This window comes from Dreissena polymorpha, chromosome 10 (assembly GCF_020536995.1).
Source record: "Dreissena polymorpha isolate Duluth1 chromosome 10, UMN_Dpol_1.0, whole genome shotgun sequence".
NCBI classification, from domain to species: Eukaryota; Metazoa; Mollusca; class Bivalvia; order Myida; family Dreissenidae; genus Dreissena; species Dreissena polymorpha.
Genome location: NC_068364.1, coordinates 27,479,672 through 27,492,759, shown reverse-complemented (window position 1 = coordinate 27,492,759; position 13,088 = coordinate 27,479,672).

Genomic DNA, 13,088 nt, shown 5'->3' with positions numbered 1-13,088 from the left:
TACTGATATATTGTAGCAGCTCTAAAAATGATTATCATTGTAAATGGGTAAAGACAAACATGGTTTCATTTATATGTAAGTTTATCTGATTATAACCAGATTCATATTCATATGCTGCTGTATAATGAGTGTCACTCTGTACATTTTACTGTAGTAGCATGTTAGTGAAATGATTTTAAAATGTATATATATTTAAATAAAATTAGTACATTGAACAATAATACTTGAAGTGTGAATGTTGTTCATAGTTGTTGATATTTTCCCCCAAACAGCGAACAAGGCGCTCACATACAACCCCAAATCCGTGATATTCTGCTATTTTTTCCCCAATAAAAAGGTTAGGCTTTACACCCTCCAAGTACAAAAACAACAAGCCCATTAATTGAATTGATATCCCCCGCCAATATGCTTCTTGACACAAAAGTGTTATATTTGACACGCAAAATAGCATTTTTTTAAGATACAAAGGGCCATAACTCTGTTATTTTTAAATGGTGTACAGTGCCATTTGGCGTGCATCATCCTAGTATCCATATATATACTCATACCAAGTTTCAATGAAATCCGTCAAAGCACTTCCAAGATATGGCTCCGAACGGACGGAAAGACGGACGGACGGACATCGCAAAACAATATTCCTCCGCCAATGGCGGGGGATAACAACAACCTGGACCATGAAAGCACTAAACAGCCATTTATAAGACCAACAAATAGTTGTTTAAAGTAAAAAAAGGGATAAAGCAAGATTTTTTTTCAATTTCTAGCATACTGATTAATGCGTTTGCAACTCAAATAAGAATTATATTGTTCAATACTATGGTCAGATTTGACATGTCTGTCAATAATCCTTATGAGTGATTTTACAAATTGCCAAGGCCATCATGTGAAATATCAATGTTACATTTAAGTGTCGTCCCTATGCAGTCAGCATAAGATAATCTTGGACGAAACTTAACGCATTAAGTCCAGATTTCACAGAGCAATTATTATTTTGTTCTGGTCTTATTTAATTATTATTTTGTTCTGGTCTTATTGAAAGATGAGTTGGCTCCACACGTGAAATTTCAATGACACATGTCAAATGTCAAGATCATCATGAGAAATGTCAAGACCACACTTAAAATGTCAAGGACATGCATGAAATGTCATGGTCATCATGTGAAATGTCAAGGCCATACCTGTGCCGCCGTTCTTGTAGACATGCTGTAGGTCCATGTTGTGTTTGAGAAACGTCATAAAATATCAAGGACAAAATAATGTGAATCATCCAGACCACATGTCATATATAAAGACTACATGTGAAATGTCAAGGCCATACCTGTGCCGCCGTTCTTGTAGACATGCTGTAGGTCCATGTTGTGTTTGAGAAACGTCATAAAATGTCAAGGACAAAATAATGTGAATCATCTAGACCACACTTTCACCGTCTCCTGAACAAGAAATCAGGAGCTTAATACATGTGCGTTAAGTGATGTCCAAGATAAGCCCGTACAGTTCAAACAGGCTAATCAGAGACAACACTTTCAGCTTACACTAGACTTGTTGACTTAATAAAGCAGTCTGCACAAGCTAATCAGGGATGACACTTTCAGCCTAGACTAGTCTTGTTGACTTAATAAAGCAGTCTGCACAGGCTAATCAGAGACAACACTTTCAGCCTAGACTTGACATGTTGACTTAATAAAGCAGTCTGCACAAGCTAATCAGGGATGACACTTTCAGCCTAGACTAGACTTGTTGACTTAATAAAGCAGTCTGCACAAGCTAATCAGGGATGACACTTTCTGCTTAGACTAGACTTGTTGACTTAATAAAGCAGTCTGCACAAGCTAATCAGGGATGACACTTTCAGCCAAGACTAGTCTTGTTGACTTAATAAAGCAGTCTGCACAAGCTAATCAGGGATGACACTTTCAGCCTAGACTAGACTTGTTGACTTAATAAAGCAGTCTGCATAGGCTAATCAGGGATGACACTTTCTGCTTAGACTAGACTTGTTGATTTAATAAAGCAGTCTGCACAGCTTAATCAGAGACAACACTTTCTGCCTAGACTAGACATGTTGTTTTAATAAAGCAGTCTGCACAAGCTAACCAGGGATGACACTTTCTGCCTAGACTAGACTTGTTGACTTAATAAAGCAGTCTGCAAAGGCTCATCAGAGACAACACATTCAGCCTAGACTAGACTTGTTGATTTAATAAAGCAGTCTGCACAGGCTAATCAGGGATGACACTTTCAGACTAGAAAAAACTTGTTGACTTAATAAAGCAGTCTGCACAAGCTAATCAGGGATGACACTTTCTGCCTTGACTAGACTTGTTGACTTAATAAAGCAGTCTGCACAAGCTAATCAGGGATGACACTTTCAGCCTAGACTAGACTTGTTGATTTAATAAAGCAGTCTGCACAGGCTAATCAGGGATGGCACTTTCAGCCTAGACTAGACTTTTGACGTAATAAAGCAGTCTGCACAGGCTAATCAGAGACAACACTTTCAGCCTAGACTAGACTTGTTGACTTAATAAAGCAGTCTGCACAAGCTAATCAGGGATGACACTTTCAGCCTAGACTAGACTTGTTGACTTAATAAAGCAGTCTGCACAGGCTAATCAGGGATGACACTTTCAGCCTAGACTAGACTTGTTGACTTAATAAAGCAGTCTGCACAGGCAAATCAGAGACAACACTTTCAGCCTAGACTAGACTTGTTGACTTAATAAAGCAGTCTGCACAAGCTAATCAGAGATGACACTTTCAGCCTAGACTAGACTTGTTGACTTAATAAAGCAGTATGCACAGGCTAATCAGAGACAACACTTTCTGCCTAGACTAGACTTGTTGACTTAATGAAGCAGTCTGCACAGGCTAATCAGGGACAACACTTTCAGCCTAGACTAGTCTTGTTGACTTAATAAAGCAGTCTGCACAGGCTAATCAGGGATGACACTTTCAGCCTAGACTAGACTTGTTGACTTAATAAAGCAGTCTGCACAGGCTAATCAGAGACAACACTTTCAGCCTAGACTAGACTTGTTGACTTAATAAAGCAGTCTCCACAAGCTAATCAGGGATGACACTTACAGCCTAGACTAGACTTGTTGACTTAATAAAGCAGTCTGCACAAGCTAATCAGGGATGACACTTTCAGCCTAGACTAGACTTGTTGACTTAATAAAGCAGTCTGCACAGGCTAATCAGGGATGACACTTTCAGCCTAGACTAGACTTGTTGACTTAATAAAGCAGTCTGCACAGGCTAATCAGAGACAACACTTTCAGCGTAGATTAGACTTGTTGACTTAATAAAGCAGTCTGCACAAGCTAATCAGAGATGACACTTTCAGCCTAGACTAGACTTGTTGACTTAATAAAGCAGTATGCACAGGCTAATCAGAGACAATACTTTCTGCCTAGACTAGACTTGTTGACTAAATAAAGCAGTCTGCACAAGCTAATCAGAGACAACACTTTCAGCCTAGACTAGACTTGTTGACTTAATAAAGCAGTCTGCACAAGTTAATCAGAGATGACACTTTCAGCCTAGACTAGACTTGTTGACTTAATAAAGCAGTATGCACAGGCTTATCAGAGACAACACTTTCTGCCTAGACTAGACTTGTTGACTTAATAAAGCAGTCTGCACAGGCTAATCAGGGACAACACTTTCAGCCTAGACTAGTCTTGTTGACTTAATAAAGCAGTCTGCACATGCTAATCAGGGATGACACTTACAGCCTAGACTAGACTTGTTGACTTAATAAAGTAGTCTGCACAGGCTAATCAGAGACAACACTTTCAGCCTAGACTAGACTTGTTGACTTAATAAAGCAGTCTCCACAAGCTAATCAGGGATGACACTTTCAGCCTAGACTAGACTTGTTGACTTAATAAAGCAGTCTGCACAAGCTAATAAGGGATGACACTTTCAGCCTAGACTAGACTTGTTGACTTAATAAAGCAGTCTGCACAGGCTAATCAGGGATGACACTTTCAGCCTAGACTAGACTTGTTGACTTAATAAAGCAGTCTGCACAGGCTAATCAGAGACAACACTTTCAGCCTAGACTAGACTTGTTGACTTAATAAAGCAGTCTGCACAAGCTAATCAGAGATGACACTTTCAGCCTAGACTAGACTTGTTGACTTAATAAAGCAGTATGCACAGGCTAATCAGAGACAACACTTTCTGCCTAGACTAGACTTGTTGACTTAATAAATCAGTCTGCACAGGCTAATCAGGGACAACACTTTCAGCCTAGACTAATCTTGTTGACTTAATAAAGCAGTCTGCACAAGCTAATCAGGGATGACACTTTCAGCCTAGACTAGACTTGTTGACTTAATAAAGCAGTCTGCACAAGCTAATCAGAGACAACACTTTCTGCCTAGACTAGACTTGTTGACTAAATAAAGCAGTCTGCACAAGCTAATCAGAGGCAACACTTTCTGCCTAGACTAGACTTGTTGACTTGATAAAGCAGTCTGCACAGGCTAATCAGGGATAACACTTTCAGCCTAGACTAGACTTGTTGACTAAATAAAGCAGTCTGCACAGGCTAATCAGAGACAACACTTTCAGCCTAGACTAGACTTGTTGACTTAATAAAGCAGTCTGCACAGGCTAATCAGGGATGACACTTTCAGCCTAGACTAGACTTGTTGACTTAATAAAGTAGTCTGCACAAGCTAATCAGGGATGACAGTTTCAGCCTAGACTAGACTTGTTGACTTAATAAAGCAGTCTGCACAAGCTAATCAGAGAAAACACTTTCAGCCTAGACTATACTTGTTGACTAAATAAAGCAGTCGGCACAAGCTAATCAGGGATGACACTTTCAGCCTAGACTAGACTTGTTGACTTAATAAAGCAGTCTGCACAGGCTAATCAGGGATGACACTTTCAGCCTAGACTAGACCTATTGACTTAATAAAGCAGTCTGCACAAGCTAATCAGGGATGACACTTTCAGCCTAGACTAGACTTGTTGACTTAATAAAGCAGTCTGCACAGGCTAATCAGAGACAACACTTTCAGCGTAGACTAGACTCGTTGATTTAATAAAGCAGTCTGCACAGGCTAATCAGGGATGACACTTTCAGCCTAGACTAGTCTTGTTGACTTAATAAAGCAGTCTGCACAAGCTAATCATGGATGACACTTTCTGCCTAGACTAGACTTGTTGACTAAATAAAGCAGTCTGCACAAGCTAATCAGGGATGACACTTTCAGCCTAGACTAGACTTGTTGACTTAATAAAGCAGTCTGCACAAGCTAATCAGAGACAACACTTTCAGCGTAGACTAGACTTGTTGAATTAATAAAGCAGTATGCACAAGCTAATCAGGGATAACACTTTCAGCCTAGACTAGACTTGTTGACTTAAAAAGCAGTCTGCACAGGCTTATCAGGGATGACACTTTCAGCCTAGACTAAACCTATTGACTTAATAAAGCAGTCTGCACAAGCTAATCAGGGATGACACTTTTAGCCTAGACTATACTTGTTGACTTAATAAAGCAGTCTGCACAGGCTAATCAGAGACAACACTTTCAGCCTAGACTAGACTTGTTGATTTAATAAAGCAGTCTGCACAGGCTAATCAGGGATGACACTTTCAGCCTAGACTAGTCTTGTTGACTTAATAAAGCAGTCTGCACAAGCTAATCAGAGACAAGACTTTCAGCCTAGACTAGACTTGTTGACTTAATAAAGCAGTCTGCACAGGCTAATCATGGAAGACACTTTCAGCCTGGACTAGACTTGTTGACTTAATAAATTAGTCTGCACAAGCTAATCGGGGATGACACTTTCAGCCTAGACTAGACTTGTTGGCTTAATAAAGCAGTCTGCACACGCTAATCATTGACAACACTTTCAGCCTAGACTAGACTTGTTGACTTAATAAAGCAGTCTGCACAAGCTAATCAGTGACAACACTTTCAGCCTAGACTAGACTTGTTGACTTAATAAAGTAGTCTGCACAAGCTAATCAGAGACAACACTTTCTGCCTAGACTAGACTTGTTGACTTAATAAAGCAGTCTGCACAAGCTAATCAGTGACAACACTTTCAGCCTAGACTAGACTTGTTGACTTAATAAAGTAGTCTGCACAAGCTAATCAGAGACAACACTTTCAGCCTAGACTAGACTTGACTTAATAAAGCAGTCTGCACAGGATAATCAGGGATGACACTTTCAGCCTAGACTAGACTTGTTGACTTAATAAAGCAGTCTGCACAGGCTAATCAGGGATGACAATTTCAGCCTAGACTAGACTTGTTGGCTTAATAAAGCAGTCTGCAAAGGCTAATCAGGGATAACACTTTCTGCCTAGACTAGACTTGTTGACTTAATAAAGCAGTCTGCATAGGCTAATCAGAGACAACACGTTCAGCCTAGACTAGATTTGTTGACTTAATAAAGCAGTCTGCACAAGCTAATCAGGGACAACACTTTCAGCCTAGACTAGACTTGTTGACTTAATAAAGCAGTCTGCACAAGCTTTTCAGGGATGACACTTTCAGCCTAGACTAGACTTGTTGATTTAATAAAGCAGTATGCACGAGCTTATCAGGGACAACACTTCAGCCTAGACTAGACTTGTTGACTTAATAAAGCAGTCTGCACAAGCTAATCAGGGATGACACTTTCTGTCTAGACTAGACTTGTTGACTTAATAAAGCAGTCTGCACAAGCTAATCAGGGACAACACTTTCAGCCTCGACTAGACTTGTTGACTTAAAAAAGCAGTCTGCAAAAGCTAATCAGGGATGACACTTTCAGCCTAGACTAGACTTGTTGACTTAATAAAGCAGTCTGCGCAAGCTAATCAGGGATGACACTTTCAGCCTAGACTAGACTTGTTGACTTAATAAAGCAGTCTGCACAAGCTAATCAGGGATGACACTTTCAGCCTAGACTAGACTTGTTGACTTAATAAAACAGTCTGCACGAGCTAATCAGAGAAAACACTTTCTGCCTAGACTAGACTTGTTGACTTAATAAAGCAATCTGCACAGGCTAATCAGAGACACCACTTTCAGCCTAGACGAGACTTGTTGACTTAATAAAGCAATCTGCACAAGCTAATCAGGGATGACACTTTCAGCCTAGACTAGACTTGTTGACTTAATAAAGCAGTCTGCACAAGCTAATCAGAGACAACACTTTCAGCCTAGACTAGACTTGTTGACATAATAAAACAGTCTGCACAGGCTAATCAGGGATGACACTTTCAGCCTAGACTAGACTTGTTGACTTAATAAAGCAGTCTGCACAAGCTAATCAGGGATGACACTTTCAGCCTAGACTAGACTTGTTGACTTAATAAAGCAGTCTGCACAGGCTAATCAGGGATGACACTTTCAGCCTAGACTAGACTTGTTGACTTAATAAAGCAGTCTGCACACGCTAATCAGAGACAACACTTTCAGCCTAGACTAGACTTGTTGACTTAATAAAGCAGTCTGCACTAGCTAATCAGGGATGACACTTTCAGCCTAGACTAGACTTGTTGACTTAATAAAGCAGACTGCACAAGCTAATCAGGGATGACACTTTCAGCCTAGACTAGACTTGTTGACTTAATAAAGCAGTCTGCACAAGCTAATCAGAGACAACACTTTCTGCCTAGACTAGACTTGTTGACTTAATAAAGCAGTCTGCACAAGCTAATAAGAGACAACACTTTCTGCCTAGACTAGACTTGTTGACTTAATAAAGCAGTCTGCACAAGCTAATCAGGGATGACACTTTCAGCCTAGACTAGACTTGTTGACTTAATAAAGCAGTCTGCACAAGCTAATCAGAGACAACACTTTCAGCCTAGACTAGACTTGTTGACTTAATAAAGCAGACTGCACAAGCTAATCAGGGATGACACTTTCAGCCTAGACTAGACTTGTTGACTTAATAAAGCAGTCTGCACAAGCTAATCAGAGATGACACTTTCAGCCTAGACTAGACTTGTTGACTTAATAAAGCAGACTGCACAAGCTAATCAGGGATGACACTTTCAGCCTAGACTAGACTTGTTGACTTAATAAAGCAGTCTGCACAAGCTAATCAGAGACAACACTTTCAGCCTAGACTAGACTTGTTGACTTAATAAAGCAGTCTGCACAAGCTAATCAGAGACAACACTTTCAACCTAGACTAGACTTGACTTAATAAAACAGTCTGCACTGGATAATCAGGGATGACACTTTCAGCCTAGACTAGACTTGTTGACTTAATAAAGCAGTCTGCACAGGCTAATCAGGGATGACACTTTCAGCCTAGACTAGACTTGTTGACTTAATAAAGCAGTCTGCACAGGCTAATCAGGGATGACACTTTTTGCCTAGACTAGACTTGTTGACTTAATAAAGCAGTCTGCATAGGCTAATCAGAGACAACACGTTCAGCCTAGACTAGACTTGTTGACTTAATAAAGCAGTCTGCACAAGCTAATCAGAGACAACACTTTCTGCCTAGACTAGACTTGTTGATTTAATAAAGCAGTCTGCGCAAGCTAATCAGAGACAACACTTTCTGCCTAGACTAGACTTGTTGACTTAATAAAGCAGTCTGCACAGGCTAATCAGGGATGACACTTTCAGCCTAGACTAGAGTTGTTGACTTAATAAAGCAGTCTGCACAAGCTAATCAGGGATGACACTTTCAGCCTAGACAAGACTTGTTGACTTAATAAAGCAGTTTGCACAAGCCAATCAGGGATGACACTTTCAGCATAGACTAGACTTGTTGACTTAATAAAGCAGTCTGCACAGGCTAATCAGGGAGAACACTTTCAGCCTAGACTAGACTTGTTGACTTAACAAAGCAGTCTGCACAGGCTTATCATGGAAAACACTTTCTGCCAAGACTAGACTTGTTGACTTAATAAAGCAGTCTGCACAAGCTAATCAGGGATGACACTTTCAGCCTAGACTAGACTTGTTGACTTAATAAAGCAGTCTGCACAGGCTAATCAGGGATGACACTTTCAGCCTAGACTAGAGTTGTTGACTTAATAAAGCAGTCTGCACAAGCTAATCATGGAAGACACTTTCAGCCTGGACTAGACTTGTTGACTTAATAAAGCAGTCTGCACAAGCTAATCAGTGATGACACTTTCAGCCTAGACTAGACTTGTTGACTTAATAAAGCAGTCTGCACAGGCTGATCAGGGAGAACACTTTCAGCCTAGACTAGACTTGTTGACTTAACAAAGCAGTCTGCACAGGCTAATCAGGGATAACACTTTCTGCCAAGACTAGACTTGTTGACTTAATAAAGCAGTCTGCACAAGCTAATCAGGGATGACACTTTCAGCCTAGACTTGACTTGTTGACTTAATAAAGTAGTCTGCACAGGCTAATCAGAGACAACACTTTCAGCCTAGACTAGACTTGTTGACTTAATAAAGTAGTCTGCACAGGCTAATCAGGGATGACACTTTCAGCCTAGACTTGACTTGTTGACTTAATAAAGTAGTCTGCACAGGCTAATCAGAGACAACACTTTCAGCCTAGACTAGACTTGTTGACTTAATAAAGCAGTCTGCACAGGCTTATCAGGGATGAAACTTTCAGTCTAGACAAGACTTGTTGACTTAATAAAGCAGTCTGCACAGGCTAATCAGGGATGACACTTTCAGCCTAGACTAGACTTGTTGACTTAATAAAGCAGTTTGCACAGGCTAATCAGGGATGACACTTTCTGCCTAGACTAGTTTTTCCCAAAGAACAGACTTCCTTTAAATGGCTTATGCTCGTTAACTTAACTACAGTTGTTAGCTACATTAAACTTAACCGTATACCACACATTTTGACGTGTAAGTAATCCCTAAGAACATCAATTTAAATTGAAGACATTGCCTTATAGATTTGAGTTTTAAAGGCTCCATTTCCAACCCTAAGATACTGATGAGCACCAAACAGCATTTAACCAGAACAGACTGCAAGTTACTTGCAGGCTTTTCTGGTTCTTTGCTGGTTGCATATGGCCATTTTCTGAATGGGAAAGGGTTTACTAAAGCTGTAAGCTATGTTCAAAGACAAATTATTTGATATATGTGAATCATTGGAGATAAACAAAGTGACTTACACATCTCCACATAAAAAATGATGACATATTTGAAGTTTCAATTTTACTGCTTGAGAAATGTGGCTGAAGTTGAGCCTCATTATGCAGTCTGCACAAGCTAATCAGGGACAACCTTTTCCGCCTAAACTGAATTTTAGTTTAGTAGAAGGGACTTCCATAAACAAGAGGGCCTGAAAGGCCCAAAGTCGCTCACCTGAGATAACAAGATATTATTGGGACAAATCTTCTGAGCAAGTTTCATGAAGATCGGAAAATAAATGTGGCCTCTAGAGTGTTAACAAGGTTTTACTATAGCCATATAAGGAAAAATGCCCCGCCCCCTGACAGCCATGTTTTTCAACCAACCGGCATCATTTTTTAACTCGTTCAAGATATTATCGGGATGAATCTTTTGATCAAGTTTCATGAAGATCGGAAAGAAAATGTGGCCTTTAGAGTGTTAACAAGATTTTACTATAGCCATATAAGGAAAAATACCCTGCCCCTTGGAAGCCTTTTTAAGTAAACATAATTATTTTCGAACTCATCCAAGATATCATTGAGACCAATCTTCTGACCAAATTTCATGAAGATTGGACGCTAAATGTGGCCTCTAGAGTGTTAACAAGGTTTTACTATAGCCATATTTAGCCATATAAGGAAAAATGCCCCGCCCCTTGTGGCCATGTTTTTAAAGCAACCAAAACCATTTCCGAACTCATCCAAGATAACATTGGCACAAATCTTCTGACCAACTTTCATGATGATCGGAAAATAAATGTGACCTCTAGAGTGTTTACAAGGTTTTACTATAGCCTTATAAGGAAAATAGCCCCGCACCTGTGGTGGCCATGTTTTTCAACCAACCGGCATCATTTTTGAACTTGTCGAAGATATTATTAGGATGAATCTTCTGACCAAGTTTCATAAAGATCGGACTATAAATAACGTTCCTCGTGCACCTCGCGCGTTTTTTTTCACCTGACACATTATTTTCCACGTCTTCAAGCACCTCGGCTTTATGCTTAAGAATGTTCTGAATTTGAGTTTTACCGGCTCAAAAGTCATCTGCGATTTTACGTGAACTTTTACTCTTTGACAATTACAAAACTCAAATTTTCTAGTTCAATTTTAACACTTTTTGTTTTGACATTTTAATTTCTGCATGTACGCTTAAGGAAATCTGACTTGATTATGATACATAATGAGTTGAACAAATTAAGACAAGTCAGTTGAAAACAAACAAACAGACCTGATTGGAAAATTTATTAAGTAAATAACAATGTGATTGGCTAACAAATATCTACTAATTAGCATAATTACAAATTGGTTATGTACGGATTTCGACAGATGTTGCCGATTAATAGTTTATTTTTCGCACTTCTCAGGAAATGTTTGTCGCGTACAGTGCATTGTTTCTGCACCTGTTATCTATACTCGAGAAAAATCGGCGTTGTCTCTTAACATTCCACATAGTAAACTATTTAAGCTGTATACTGTGCGTAATACGTTCCTCTATTATTCAACTAAATAAATTGATACGCAGTCTACAACAATACCGGTCAGAACCGGTCAACGAGACAAAGCATGATCATAACGGTTGGTGTGAAAACAAAGCAGAGGTGTAACAGTGCATCTTATCGGCTTAGATAAACAATTAACACGGATTTGTCCCTGAAAGATCAATAGATTAACCACTTTTACCTCCTAATGGTTGCTTAATTCAAGATTAGGACATCAAAATACACAAAAATCAGCGGTCGCTGGTCGCATAACACAAAAGTCGCTTAATAGTATATCATTATAAAGCAAAAAAGCTCCGTGGGATTTCAAAACGGTCGCATAAGACAAAGGTCGCTTAATACAAGTGGTCGCATCCACACGCATGACTGTAGCCATATAAGGAAAAATGCCCCGCCCCCTGGCGGCCATGTTTTTCAACCAACCGGCATCATTTTCGAACTCATCCAAGATATTATTGGGATGAATCTTCTCACCAAGTTTCATTAAAATTGGACAATAAATGTGGCCTCTAGAGATTTTACTATAGCCATATATAGCCATATAAGGAAAAATGCCCCGCCCCTTGGCAGCCATGTTTTTAAAGCAAACGTAACCATTTTCGAACTCATCCAAGATAGCATTAAGACCAATCTTCTGACCAAATTTCATGAAGATTGGACAATAAATGTGGCCCCTAGAGAGTTAACAAGGCAAATGTTGACGGCTCACGACACACAACACACGACGGACTAAAAGCGATCACAAAAGCTCACCATTTTGAACTCATCCAAGATATCAGTGGGACAAATCTTCTGACCAAGTTTCATGAATATAAGAAAATAAATGTGGCCTCTAGAGTGTTAACAAGGTTTTCCTAAAGCCATATAAGGAAAAATGCCCGGCCCCCTGGCAGCCGTGTTTTTCAACCAACTGCAAACCGCGTTTACCCTACCGATTGCTTCTCAGTAGTATGGAGGGCATCTCTCAGTAGTTTTGGGCTGTTGTCAGTAGTTTTAACCTTTTCAATCATTTTGAGCATTAAAACACCATGACTGGTTCACATATCAGTTTAATGGTAAAAAAAGCATCAGATGAATTTACTTGCTAATAATTTAATCTGTTACGTGATATTTTTTGCTTTTATTTGTTACAGCCTGTGCCATTTGGATTGGTAAAATTAGCGTGAAAAGGCATGAAATTGGATAAAATAGCACAATAAACCATGAAATTGGGAAACATTAAGCATTATAAATATGATTATCAGTAACAGAATTAAAATTGTTTTTAAGTGCATGTTTGACAGCATTTTTATATTATAAAGTGCTGCTTTAACGTCTTCTTACAATGAAGACAATATTTAGTTAATATCCATCCACATGCATATTAAACTTGCAATAATCTATAGATTTTTAAATACACCATTTGATCATAAGCTCTTTAAGAGGAGCTATTAATTTAATTCAGTATTTTTTTAATTGAATATCATAAGGGGAAAACATAAACAAATATTGACA